The sequence below is a fragment of the Ranitomeya imitator genome, chromosome 5, assembly GCF_032444005.1.
Source record: "Ranitomeya imitator isolate aRanImi1 chromosome 5, aRanImi1.pri, whole genome shotgun sequence".
Lineage (NCBI taxonomy): Eukaryota > Metazoa > Chordata > Amphibia > Anura > Dendrobatidae > Ranitomeya > Ranitomeya imitator.
The window spans coordinates 638,992,345-639,005,084 of record NC_091286.1 but is presented as its reverse complement, the minus strand read 5'-3'; positions in this window follow the sequence as shown (position 1 = coordinate 639,005,084).

The window sequence follows — 12,740 nt, the reverse complement described above, 5'->3', positions numbered from 1 at the left end:
CAGGCTATTGACCTCGTAGTTTACAGCAGGGGCTTATTTTAGGTATCCCACTGCTCTGCAATATACCACGAACTGCAGGGATTTATGTATATCCCGCTTATAGTTCCACTTAAAACTTGCAGCTCTCTGGCGCCCCCCTTACCCTCAGGTCAGATTAGGTACTGCACCTAGGGTAATTAGTCGCCAGAAAGGCTGCCTGCTATGTACTGGCTATTGGGCACGCTGCAGTGACACGATAACTACTCCCACTCAGGCAGGAACCATAATTATCAACGCTGCAGTCGCTACAACGACACCCAACTACCCAGTACAAAACGTATGCTGCCACCAGCTTCGATTAAACGGGTCCGAAGCTAACCCAAAACAGTAGCGTAATTCCCTTCAGAAGACAGGGTACGTTTTAGAACAGGAGAACGACTCTAGTACATTAAATATACTCCGTAAATGATTTTCAGGCAGTGTTTATAAACTGTCAATAAAGATGTTACAATAAGAGACAATTGAAAATATGTACAAGGTAATTATAAAATAAAGGGATTAAATAAGAAAAGGTACAACTCACATGTTCTCAGTTCATATTAGGCAAAAAACCATGCTGGATGCACAGCCCAGATGTCCCAATGCATGGGGACTGGCAGTCAGGGCTTGCCAGGTAAAACTCAGACTCACAAAGGCTCCAGCAGAAGACTGACTGCTGGGATCTGGCCAAAAACTTATAGCTGCTGCCTGTGACATCACAGAAAGGGGTTGGTTTACTCCGTCCCTCCTACCTCCTCAGTTTAAACTAACTTTCCTAAATATCTCTAATGCTTGTAACTCCGCTACAGAACATGTCATGGTCATAACAAACCCAGCATTCATCTCGTATTAAGATTGGCATTCTAATAAGATCAAATATGTCATATGTGTGATGCGTCATTACAGAGAAATCCCTACTTTTTTACCTGATGAAGTTAGAAGCTCATGTTTACAGCGGTTAACAGATCCGTCACTGGACATAAAGAATATGTATTTTCCTTTTTTCTAGCCTAACTCATTTGCCCAATATCTGATCATATTGGAACAAAGGACTCTCATGGATTTCTGGAAACTTCTAGACAGTTCTGCTAGAGGGAGATTTGAGCCTAGTCGTAAATACCTTCCGGCAATAAAACCCTCTTCCCCCATACATTCCAACACCAAGAGATAAAGAGAGCCACAGAGAGAAGGGGGGGGGGGGGGGGGGGGTTAGCCAGCATGAGCTGAAGGACAACGCTACAACATCATATTATATTTCATACAATATCGTGACAAAAACTATTTAAAAATATGGAAAATTTGCAATTTTCATATTTTTAGACTAATTCTTTCCAGAAAACTTTTCAGCAGACTCATTAGCATTACAGGCAGGACAGGGCTTGCAAGACAGGGCTTCTATAGAAAAGATAGGGTGTGACTGAGTCAGTCTATTGCTGTTAATGATCATGGGAATTTATGGAAAGGAGAGGAAGATGATGTCTAGAATAGCCTCAGTAGTCAGTGAAAAAAAAAATGGGAAAAATGTCTAATTTGTAAAATAATAAAATTATTTTAAAATAAAATAACATAAAAAACCTGATTTAAACAGTAAGTCATTTTCTGATGACACTTTCCCTTTTAACCCATTCACGACTGGCGTGTACAGGTACGTCATCATTTATGTCCCTGCCTTTGATGCATGCTGATCTGATCAGCTGTCATGTGTCTTTAACAGCCGCGGGTGGAATCGCAATCCACCTGCGGCTGTTAACAAGTTAAATGCCTCTGGCAATCACTGACAACAGCATTTAACCCGTCCCGGCCTGAAAACAAATCACCCCCCTTTGGTCCCCATTAAAAATAAAATAAAGCAAATTAAATACACATATTTGGTATCCTCACATTCAGAATCACCTGATATATTAAAATAAACAAAAGAATTTGAACGGTAAACGGTGCAACAACAACAAAAAAAATAAAAACACCAGAATTACGTTTTTTTGCAATAACAGGCGATAAAAATGGTATCAATTAAAACATCAGCCCTCACTCAACCCCAGATCCTGAAAAATGGAGACTCTACGGGTTTTGGAAAATGGCGCCTTTTTTTAATTACAAACTTTAAAAAAAAATCTCCATTTAAATAAAAAAGAACCTAGACATGTTTGGTATCTACGAACTCGTAATAACCTGAAGAATCATAATGGCAGGTCAGTTTTAGCATTTAGTGAACATGTTAAAAAAAAACAACGGGATTGCACTTTTTTTTGCAGTTTCACTGCATTTGGATGTACACTATATGGTAAAATCAATGGTGTCTTCTAAAAGTACAAATTGTCCTGCAAAAAATAAGCCCTTACATGGCCATATTGATAGAAACATAATAAAGTTATGGCTCGGGGGAGAAGGGGAGCGAAAAACGAAAATGAAAAATGGAAAATCGCCCGGAGGGGAAGAAGACTGAGCTGTAATACCTAATGCAACCACAAGAAAATGTATGGCGCCGTATGAGGCAAACACAGAAGGAGGGGAGACAATGACTGGAGCGATGGTGGAGGAGAAGGCCGCTGGTAGATCAAACTCCCACCAATCTGATATTTTCAGAATAGTCCATCAGAATTAAAGTCCCAGAAAAAAAGCCTTTAATAGGCAGCGATGAAGAATGTGGCCAAGAATAGAGCGATCCCACTGCCTGCCATGACATCCGAGTAACATAATCCTGTCACTGTGTGCCACCGCAGTCACGGATTCTGATACCGGAGGGAGGGGGGAGATGAGACATGTCAACCACTTGTACAATGTACTTGGATGAGATGACTAAATGGGGCCTTGTCCAACAATAAGGCGAAACTATGGGGGGGTGATGACAAGACCGCCGCAGACTCTACACTATAAGGTTATTCTGCCCATTCAGTGTTGATGGGTATGGGGTCATAGGCTGAGAAGAGCTCAGAAAAAGACAGATGGAAGGGTGACACGAACTCTCCTGTCAGATCCTTAGAATGAGCTCACTGACTGACTCTCAGTTAATTCATTAATCACTTCGGTCAGCGATTGACAAAAGTGCAACGTGGCGGCTATAGAAGGCAAACGGGGCAAAATGATTCATGAAACCCAATTGCAAAAAAAAAAAAAAAACGACTTTAACCACCAAATATCCCAATGGAGGACAAAAAAACTACAATTTTTAACTAAATGAGATTTACAAAATATCTTATGTACAAAAACATCGAGACTTCTACATCGGCGAGAGAAGGGAAAGTCACACCGGTCCTACTGCTGGGATTATGGTGAGTGGTGACATCATATACAATAGCCGGACCCCTCTAGTATTCAATCGAGGGGCACCAAGATCTCAGTGTTAGGGGGCTTTCACATTTTGTCCATGTCAGGGCATACGTCCAAAATCCCCAGCAAAACAGGGTCCGGACAAATGCACCAACGGGGCCAAGGACTGTAATGGTGATGGTAGAGCTAACGCCTGCTCTGACGCACCTCACTTTCAGGACTATACGCCTACATGAGGAGGACACCCACACTGAGTCTACTATTTCTCCAGTGTCCCTGCAGTTATTTTTCTACATGACAATGTCAGGCCGCATGTTTCCCATGGTACTGGGAGTATCCTGTGTGGCCTAAACATGCGCCCATGACTGCAGCGTCTCCGGACTTATCTCACATCGAGCACATCTGGGGCATCATTTGTGACAATAACAAAGCAGCTGCCAGCAGCGGAATTTGATTAAGTGCATTCAATACAACAGAAGATTCCTCAGACGACCATTAATGAAGTCAGTGATCGCAGCCAGGCTGTAAGCACAGAGATTTCTGCATATGGCGCTCACACTGCATACGGAATTAATCGAGATGTATTGAAAATGTTGTTTCCATCAGTAAAGTCTCCAGTGCCACTGGCAGCCATGCATGCCCGCGCCATCACACTGCCTCCACCGTGTTTTACAGATGATGTGGTATGCTTTGGGCCATGAGCTGTACCACACCATCGCAATACTTTCTCCTTTCCATCATTCTGGTAGAGGTTGATCTTGGTTTCATCTGTCCAAAGAATGTTATTCCAGAACTGTGCTGGCTTTTTTAGATGTTTTTTAGCCTTTTTATTCTTGATGCTTATGAGTGGCTTGCACCGTGCAGTGAACCCTCTGTAGTTACTTTCATGCAGTCTTCTCTTTATGGTAGATTTGGATATTGATACGCCGACCTCCTGGAGAGTGTTGTTCACTTGGTTGGCTGTTGTGAAGGGATTTCTCTTCACCATGGAGATAATTCTGCGATCATCCACCACTGTTGTATTCCGTGGGCGCCCAGGTCTTTTTGCATTGATGAGTTCACCAGTGCTTTCTTTCTTTCTCATGATGTACCAAACTGTAGATTTTGCCACTCCTAATATTGTAACAATTTCTCGGATGGGTTTTTTCTGTTTTCACAGCTTAAGGATGGCTTGTTTCACCTGCATGGAGAGCTCCTTTAACTGCGTGTTTACTTCACAGCAAAACCTTCCAAATGCAAGCACCACACCTCAAATCAACTCCAGGCCTTTTATCTGCTTAATTGAGAATGACATAACGAAGGGATTGCCCACACTTGTCCATGAAATAGCCTTGGAGTCAATTGTTCAATTACTTTTGGTCCCTTTAAAAACAGAGTGGCACATGTTAAGGAGCTGAAACTCCAAAACCCTTCATCCAATTTTAATGTGGATACCCTCAAATGAAAGCTGAAAGTCTGAACTTCAACTGCATCTGAATTGTTTTGTTTAAAATTCATTGTGGTAATGTCTATAACCAAAATTAGAAAAATGTTGTCTCTGTCCAAATATATATGGACCTAACTGTATATACTGTATAAAGGCCTATTGGGGTTCAATTATTGCTTTTCCACGAATTGTAATTATTTAACACTTGCAAAACATATCTATTGTTTATCGCCTCATCTGACAGGTTTCTATTATTATTTATTATTATAGCGCCATTTATTCCATGGCGCGTTACATGTGAGGAGTAATCTTAAACAATACATGTCATAACTGGTACAGGAGGAGTGAGGACCCTGCCCGCGAAGGCTCACAATCTACAAGGGATGGGTGAGGGAGAATATAGTAGGTAAGGATAGAGATGGTCGTGCAGCGGTTTGGTCGATCGGTGGTAGCTGCAGGTTGTAGGCTTGTCGGAAGAGGTGGGTCTTCAGGTTCTTTTTGAAGGTTTCGATGGTAGGCGAGAGTCTGATGTGTTGTGGTAGAGGGTTCCAGAGTAGGGGTGATACGCGAGAGAAATCTTGTATACGATTGTGAGAAGAGGAGATAAGAGGGGAGTCTCTGGATTGTAAGGCGCTTCGGAATATGTTGGCGCTATATAAATAAAGATTATTATTATCATCATCTCTTTGGTTCCAGATGTTTTTAAATTGATCAATTTTACAACTTTTTGAAAAGTAGTCACTAACTCACAAGAGCCTTTCAATTGTGGGTATAGGGGGGTAAAAACTACATTTAGGCTATGTGCATACATTTTGGATTTCCTGCGGATCCGCAGCATTTTTTTCCGTGCAGAAACCCTGCAGATCCGCAAGTGATTTACAGTACAATGGAAATCAATGGAAAAAAAAAAAAAGCCGTGCTAATATCGATATTTGCAGATGATACAAAACTATGTAAAGCAGTTAATACAAGAGAAGATAGTATTCTGCTACAGATGGATCTGGATAAGTTGGAAACTTGGGCTGAAAGGTGGCAGATGAGGTTTAACAATGATAAATGTAAGGTTATACACATGGGAAGAGGGAATCGATATCACCATTAGACACTGGATGGGAGACCACTGGGTAAATCTGACAGGGAGAAGGACTTGGGGATCCTAGTTAATGATAAACTTACCTGGAGCAGCCAGTGCCAGGCAGCAGCTGCCAAGGCAAACAGGATCATGGGGTGCATTAAAAGAGGTCTGGATACACATGATGAGAGCATTATACTGCCTCTGTACAAATCCCTAGTTAGACCGCACATGGAGTACTGTGTCCAGTTTTGGGCACCGGTGCTCAGGAAGGATATAATGGAACTAGAGAGAGTACAAAGGAGGGCAACAAAATTAATAAAGGGGATGGGAGAACTACAATACCCAGATAGATTAGTGAAATTAGGATTATTTAGTCTAGAAAAAAGACGACTGAGGGGCGATCTAATAACCATGTATAAGTATATAAGGGGACAATACAAATATCTCGCTGAGGATCTGTTTATACCAAGGAAGGTGACGGGCACAAGGGGGCATTCTTTGCGTCTGGAGGAGAGAAGGTTTTTATACCAACATAGAAGAGGATTCTTTACTGTTAGGGCAGTGAGAATCTGGAATTGCTTGCCTGAGGAGGTGGTGATGGCGAACTCAGTCGAGGGGTTCAAGAGAGGCCTGGATGTCTTCCTGGAGCAGAACAATATTGTATCATACAATTATTAGGTTCTGTAGAAGGACGTAGATCTGGGGATTTATTATGATGGAATATAGGCTGAACTGGATGGACAAATGTCTTTTTTCGGCCTTACTAACTATGTTACTATGTTACTAATGGTGCGGAGTATTCCGTGTGGAAACACTCTGGATTAAAAGAAGTAGCATGTCTCTTCTTTTGTACGGATCTGCAGCGTTTTTGTACCCATTCCATTATAGAAATCCGCAGGGGTAAAAAACGCAAGAAATCCGCACAAAATCAGCAGTAAATCCACACCAAATCAGCAGTAAGTCCACACAAAATCCGCATAAAAATGCATCAAATCCGCACTTGCGTTTTCTGCCAAGAGATGCAGAATCCGCACCAAAAATTCCATGGGCAAATCCGCAACGTGGGCACATACCTTTAGGCTGCCGTCACACTAGCAGTATTTGGTCAGTATTTTGCATCAGTATTTGTAAGCCAAAACCAGGAGTGGAACAATTAGAGGAAAAGTATAATATAAACATATGCACCACTTCTGGATTTATCACCCACTCCTGGTTTTGGCTTAAAAATACTGATGTAAAATACTGAACAAATACTGATAGTGTGACGGCAGCCTTACGCGACCTAGATAGAAGTGTTTTCATTAAAGGGACTGTCACCCTCAATTTGGTGGGATATTAAAATTAGTTGTTACCGGTCAGATGGGCGGCGTATGCTTGTAATTTCTCCACCCCGGCCATCCCTTTTTTCCGCAATAGTTTAGTGCATAAGAGTATGCTTTGCCCTACTGCGGGCAAAGCCGAAAACATTACTGCGCATGCGCCCGATGTTCCGGAAGTATCTCGCTGTGTTCTGGGACATAGTACGCAGGCACAGTAATGTTTAGTCCCTTTAAGAATGCACCAAACGTAACAGACATTAGAAATACTTGAAGATACATTACATCTGAGGCTGCCGTCACACTATCAGTATTTGTAAGCCAAAACCAGGAGTGGGTTGTCACGGTGCCTGGGTATCTATGATGCAACGGAAGCTGCACACAGCAGCTGAGCAAACCGCCAAGTTACTAACCTGAACCCACGGGACCTTTGACAAGAAACAGAGTGTACAGGTAATGAACAGGACCTTAGACCATGTGACAGAGTGGGAGGAGGAAAGGGGGCGGAGCCAGACGCCAGGGAAACAGAGAAGGGACAAGCACTAAAGAATTATCAAACAAGCAGAAGTCATAGCCAGGAAATTACGAGGTACCAAAATGGATAGACAGGGGATCGTCAGAAGCAAAGCCAGAGTTCAGTAGCCAGGTACACAAACAGGGTAAAGCACGGAGAGCAAGATAACGCTATGCAAGCCAGGCACACACTCCAGGAGTCACGCATACAGACAGAAACAGAATCTATAGCTGACAGAGAAACCAGGTTAGGAGCGAGTATAAATACCCCTCCCATTTTGGAAAAGAGGCTAGCAAAATTAACCCTGACAGGACATTAACCATGTCCTGACCATGACATGGGTGATAAATGCAGAAGTGGTGACGTGTTTCTATTATACTTTTCTTCCTCTAAGGCCGGGGTCACACTAGACCGTAATACGGCCGAGTGCAATGCGATAAAATATCACATTGCACTCGGACCAATGTTAGCATATGGTGCCGCTCCCAGCAGCCGACTTTTTGTCGGCCGTTTTCCTCGGTCCGAGACACTTGCAGCATGCTGCGATTGTCACGGACCGAGGAAAACTCTCGGCTCACTCGCACCCATATAAGCCTAAGGGTGTGAGTGAGACAGCGCTATAAGCGGACCCCAGCAATGGAGGAGATGGAGAAATTCATTTCTCGCCTCCTCCGCAGCTGTGCTCCGATCCTCCCTGTGCGAGAGAATCGGAGCACAGACGCATGATACTCGGCTCCTGCTCTGCTGCGAGCAGGAGCCGAGTGTCATTAGCATATTGGATCAGATGCTCTAGCATCGGATACAATACGCCAGTGTGACCCCGGCCTAAGGCCTCTTTTCCACTTGAGAGACAAAAAAACGGTCTGATTTGCGGACCGAAAAAACGGAGGAAAATCATGCGATTGTCATGGGAGTGTCATGCGGTTTTTTTATCGCAACATCCATATGACATCCGTATTGCTGTCCGATTTTAACGCACCGCTGTCCTTTGAAAAGCTGGTATTTCAGCGCAGTGCACAGTAAAATCACACTGACAGGTTAGAATAGATATATACACATAGAATCTATAATATAAAGCTGGGAGCGTCACTCTGTCCGAAGCCTTAATAGACTGCGCAGGCGCGACGCTCCCAGCGTTACATTATAGATGCCGCCGAGAGCAGGGGGTCGAGAGCACGGGGAGATGCCGCCGAGAGCAGGGGGTCGGGAGTACGGGGAGATGCCGCCGAGAGCAGGGGTCGGGAGCACGGGGGCGCCGTATGTGCGCCCGGCACAGAAAGTTTTTACTTACGCAGTGTATTCAATAAAATGGTGCCGGAAAGCGCGTACTGCGCATGCGCCGATTCCGGCTCCAGGAGAAGCAAGACAATGGCGCTGGAACTGGCGTAAGTAACAAATTGCTGTGCCATGAGGCTGTGGCACTTCATGCCACAGCCATTTGTTACTTACGGCATTTCCGCCGCCAATATCTTTCTCCTCCTGGTGCCGGAATCGGCGCCTGCGCAGTACGCGCTTTCCGGCAGTGTCTTCAATAAAATGGCGCCGGAAAGCGCGTACTGCGCAGGCGCCGATTCCTGCTGCCGGAATCGGCGCCTGTGCAGTCCGCGCTTTCCTGCACCATTTTCTTGAAGACACACCTGCAGTGGAGCCGGACGATATGTGAGTATGGTATTTTTTTTTTTTTTTATATGGCAGCAGCATACGGGGGCATATAATACAATAGTGGCGCAGGATGGGAGCAGCACATGACAGAACGGGCGCAGGATGGCAGCAGCACATGACAGAACGGGCGCAGGATGGCAGCAGCACATGACAGAACGGGCGCAGGATGGCAGCAGCACATGACAGAACGGGCGCAGGATGGCAGCAGCACATGACAGAACGGGCGCAGGATGGCAGCAGCACATGACAGAACGGGCGCAGGATGGCAGCAGCACATGACAGAACGGGCGCAGGATGGCAGCAGCGCATGACATAACGGGCGCAGGATGGGAGCAGCACATGACAGAACGGGCGCAGGATGGCAGCAGCACATGACAGAACGGGCACAGGATGGCAGCAGCGCATGACATAACGGGCGCAGGATGGCAGCAGGATGGGAGCAGCACATGACAGAACGGGCGCAGGATGGCAGCAGCACATGACATTAGGGGCGCAGGATGGCAGCAGCACATGACAGAACGGGCGCAGGATGGCAGCAGCGCATGACATAACGGGCGCAGGATGGGAGCAGCACATGACAGAACGGGTGCAGGATGGCAGCTGCGCATGACAGAACGGGGGCGCAGGATGGGAGCAGCACATGACAGAACGGGCGCAGGATGGCAGCAGCACATGACAAAACGGGCGCAGGATGGCAGCAGCGCATGACAGAACGGGCGCAGGATGGCAGCAGCACATGACAGAACGGGCGCAGGATGGCAGCAGCACATGACAGAACGGGCGCAGGATGGCAGCAGCACATGACAGAACGGGCGCAGGATGGCAGCAGCACATGACAGAACGGGCGCAGGATGGCAGCAGCGCATGACATAACGGGCGCAGGATGGCAGCAGGATGGGAGCAGCACATGACAGAACAGGTGCAGGATGGCAGCAGCACATGACAGAACGGGCACAGGATGGCAGCAGCGCATGACATAATGGGCGCAGGATGGGAGCAGCACATGACAGAACGGGCGCAGGATGGCAGCAGCGCATGACAACGGGGGCGCAGGATGGGAGCAGCACATGACAGAACAGGCGCAGGATGGCAGCAGCGCATGACAGAACGGGCGCAGGATGGCAGCAGCACATGACAGAACGGGCACAGGATGGCAGCAGCACATGACAGAACGGGCGCAGGATGGCAGCAGCACATGATGGAGACCATATACCAATATAAATGCTCGCCACCCGGGCGTAGAACGGGTTCAATAGCTAGTAGGTATATATACATATATATATGTCAGTGAGACACCTATATATATATATTTATATTTAATGCAGCGCTAGATAGCTTAAAAGCCGGTAATTCAATTGCCGGCTTTTCCTATCTCCTTCACAAACCCGACAGGATATGAGACATGGTTTACATACAGTAAACCATCTCATATCCCTTCTTTTATTACATATTCCTCTTCAGTAATGTAAGAAGTGTCTTTCAGTCAAATTTGGTGTTTCTAGCTATTAAATTTAAGGGTTAAATCCTGGAAAAAATTGGCGTGGGCTCCCATGCAATTTTCTCTGCCAGAGTGGTAAAGCAAGTGACTGAGGGCAGATATTAATAGCCTGGAGAGGGTCCACGGTTATTGGCCCCCCCTTGGCTAAAAACATCTGCCCCCAGCCACCCCAGAAAAGGCACATCTGGAAGATGCGCCTATTCTGGCACTTGGCCACTCTCTTCCCACTCCCATGTAGCTGTGGGATATGGGGTAATGAAGGGTTAATGTCACCTTGCTATTGTAAGGTGACATTAAGCCAGATTAATAATGGAGAGGTGTCAATTATGACACCTATCCATTATTAATCCAATAGTATGAAATGGTTAAAAAAGCACACACACATTACTACAAAGTATTTTAATGAAATAAATACACAGGTTGTTGTAATATTTTATTATACTGGTAATCCACCTGAAGACCCTTGTCACCTGAAACAAATGTAAACAAAACAAACAACAATATTCCATACCTTCCGATGATCAGTCTCGTCCCATGCTGTAAATCCATCTGAAAGGGTTAACTAATTTTACAAGCAGAAGCCTGCTAATGCAGTCGCCCCTGCCTGTAATAACCCAGTGAATGAATGGAATGTAAGTGAACTCGAGCTTGGTAACTTTTCAGAATATTTTCCCATGCTCGAGTTCATATGAGGACATCCAGCAGTGGGCGCATCACGGCAACTCGAGGTAACTTCAGGTCATTCACCTACAATCCATTCATTCGCCGGGTTTTTATAGGCAGGGGCGGCTGCATTAGCAGAGCTTCTGCTTGTAAAATTAGTTAATCCTTTCAGATGGATTTACAGCGTGGGACGAGACAGATCGTCGGAAGGTATGGAATATTGTTGTTTGTTTTGTTTACATTTGTTTCAGGTGACAAGGATCTTCAGGTGGATTACCAGTATAATAAAATATTACAACAACCTGTGTATTTATTTCATTAAAATACATTGTAATAATGTGTTTGTGTTTTATTAACCATTTCGTACTATTGGATTAATAATGGATAGGTGTCATAATTGACGCCTCTCCATTATTAACCTGGTTTAATGACACCTTACAATAGCAAGGTGACATTAACCCTTCATTACCCCATGTCCCACCGCTACACGTGAGTGGGAAGAGAGTGGCCAAGTGCCAGAATAGGCGCATCTTCCAGATGTGCCTTTTCTGGGGTGGCTGGGGGCAGATGTTTTTAGCCAGGGGGGCCAATAACCATGGACCCTCTTCAGGCTATTAATATCTGCCCTCAGTCACTGGCTTTACTACTCTGGCGGAGAAAATTGCGCGGGAGCCCACGCCAATTTTTTCCAGGATTTAACCCTTTAATTTAATAGCTAGAAACACCAAATTTGACTGAAAGACACTTCTTACATTACTAAAGAGGAATATGTAATAAAAGAAGGGATATGAGATGGTTTACTGTATGTAAACCATGTCTCATATCATGTCGGGTTTGTGAAGCAGATAGGAAAAGCCGGCAATTGAATTACCGGCTTTTCTGCTATCTAGCGCTGGATGAAATATAAATATATATATATCGGTGTCTCACTGACATATATATATGTATATATACCTATTCTATGTGTATCTATTCTATTCTAACCTGTCAGTGTGATTTCACTGTACACCGTGCTGAATTGCCGACTTTTCAAAGAACACCGGTGTGAGTGCTGTGCGTTTTTTTTCTCGCACCCATTGACTTACATTGGCGAGTCTCGTCCGAGAATCGCAGCAATACGCAGCCTGCTGCGATTTTTTTCTCAGTCCGATTTCAGCTGATAAAAAAATCTCAAATGAAAATACACCTATTGAATAACATTGGTCCGAGTGCAATCCGATTTTTTATCGGATTGCACTCGTCCGTTTTTTTCGCAAGTGGAAAAGAGGCCTAATTGTTCCTCTCCTGGTTTTGGCTTACAA